Here is a 2,500-nt window from a genome sequence, read left to right as displayed (position 1 = left end):
AGTGCTTAAGTCTAAAACTCTTCCTGGTGTGTGTGTGCTGATCTGGTCAAACCATGCATGGCAAGCAACATTCCAGATTGTTTTCAGAGATTGTGATGAGGATTTCAGCATTGAATATTTTATTGGTTTTGTGATGAAAAAAGCCAGGGTTGTTATTTATCTCTCATTTTTTCCTGCGTGAGATCCTGCATGATGACAACAGTATTACTGCAAATTAAACATCACAGATGTGAGCATGTCAGTGATTAATACAAGATGGTTTCCAAACAGCTCTTCAAAATTGTTCAAAAAGGGACGATAATTATTTGCTTGCCACACCTTCTAAGTCAATGTTTGAACAAGCAAACATAATTTGGTTTTTTAACTCAAGTAAACTGTCTTACTTTCATTAATACAGCTGTATGTTATTCTAGTCTTTCTCTTGCTGAGCATGGGTTTGGATATTAACTTCTGAGAATGCTCCTGCTTGTAATAGTCTTAATAATGAATATACAGTACTTACAACAATAAAATTAGAGAGATATTTGATCGAGTTACTATATATTGTGTTTTGTGGTAACACATACCATAGTAGTTGTTGTGGTTGCTGTTGTTGAAAAGGAATCAGATAGAGTCATTGTGGGTCCAGATAGAGCCATTGTGGGTCTATCATTGAGTAGTGAAACTGGATCAGTTGTGCACAGTAAAATGTTAGAGTATGAAGCAGAATGCCTTTTGTCTTGCTGGATGTATGATTACAGTATCTTTACACACAGTGCAAAATTTAGGCTGGATTTTTGCTGGTGCAATGCATGCAAAAGTGAAATCAGTATTTTCCAAACACATGCAGGTGAATGGTTTCATTATCATGATTCTCATGTCTCCCCACCCTCATCCCAGCAAGGCTCTACAAGGTGATCGACAAAGCTGGAGAAAAAAATTGCAGTTACCAGCCAGCTGCAGGAAAAATACTGAAAAAATATTTTCAACGATGGACCACTACCAAACTCCAAGTAAAAGGAAAACATCAAGTAGCATTGGAGTTGTGATATTCAGGTCTAAAACTACATTTTTAATGATGACCGCGCATGTGCGAAAACCTGACTTACATAAGAGGTCTGGAACCTAATATATTACACTCCTCCCGAACAAATGAGTGAGTTAGCATAAACCACAGCAACTAATACAAATCAAGTCTTATAGATAAGCAATGTTTAGTGTTCATCCAGTTCACATTTCACATATGAGCCTGCGTAGTGGTCTTCTCCCGCGACACGTGTACCTCTGCGCTGGGTGTGATGACAATGGTGACTCCGAGGAACTTGTTTCCTCCGCAGCGTCGCCCAGTGATAGTTCGTGTGTCACTTCGGTTGTCCCGTGTTCCTCCGCGTCGCCTGCATCCGGAACCTCCCCTGCCCCGGATGTACTAACCAGTGATTCAGAGGGAATCCAATCTGTCGTCCCAAGAAAAGTGCAGCGGGGGATCGCCCTGTGACAGTGTGAGGTGTGCTGCGATTTAGAATAAGAAGATTGGCCAGGCGATGTTCCAGACTAAGGGTATTTGCTTTGCCGTCCAGCACTTGTTTGGTCAAAACCGCCTTTACAGACTGTACAGAACGTTCAGCAGCTCCATTAGATGCGGGATGGTACGGTGGAACTCGGGTAAACCTGACTCCATTTTGCTTCAAGAATTGAGAGAACTCTTCAGATGCTAGCTGCGGCCCATTTTCCGAAACCACCTCCTCCGGTATTCCGAAGCGTGCAAATAACGTGCGCAAAACCTCAATGGTTTTCAAGCTGGTCATAGAACTCATGGGGATAACCTCCAACCACTGGAATAGGCATCGACAACAATCAAGAAATTCAACTTGCCCTTCTCAAAGAAGTCAATGTGGATGCGCTCCCATGGCTTGGGAGGCCATTTCCAAGGGTATAATGGTACCCTTGGAGGGGACTTGCCTAAGGCGGCACAAACATGACATAGCTGAACTCTCTCAGCAATAGCACCGTCTAATCCCGGCCACCAAAAATAACCCCTAGCCAGCGACCTCATGCGACAGATCCCGTGATGCTCTTGGTGCAGGTCATCCAACAGCCGAACACGATACTTCTCAGGAACAACCACACGTAAACCCCACAACACACAGCCTTGGTCGACAGAAAGTTCTCGCTTTCGTGAAAAATAGGGCTGCAACGCTTGATCATCTAACGCTTGGGGCCATCCATGCAAAGTGAAGTCGTACACACGACCCAAAACAGGGTCCTTTCTAGTCGCAGTCGCTATATCTCGGGCTGTAACCGGAAGTTCTTCCAGGTAACTGATCAAATACACTTCCTCCTCCTCCTCTTGGTCATCTACAGACGTCGGTACAAGTCTTGACAAAGCGTCTGCATTCGCATGTTCAGCAGACTTCCTATACTCAATCTCATACTGATAAGCTGCTAAAATTAAAGACCACCTTTGCATTCTTGTTGCAGCCAGTGGGGGTACACCAGTCTTCGGCCCAAGAATCGTGACCAG

Source organism: Montipora foliosa, chromosome 6 (genome assembly GCF_036669935.1).
Source record: "Montipora foliosa isolate CH-2021 chromosome 6, ASM3666993v2, whole genome shotgun sequence".
In the NCBI taxonomy this organism is placed as follows: domain Eukaryota; kingdom Metazoa; phylum Cnidaria; class Anthozoa; order Scleractinia; family Acroporidae; genus Montipora; species Montipora foliosa.
This window is presented reverse-complemented; position numbering follows the sequence as displayed.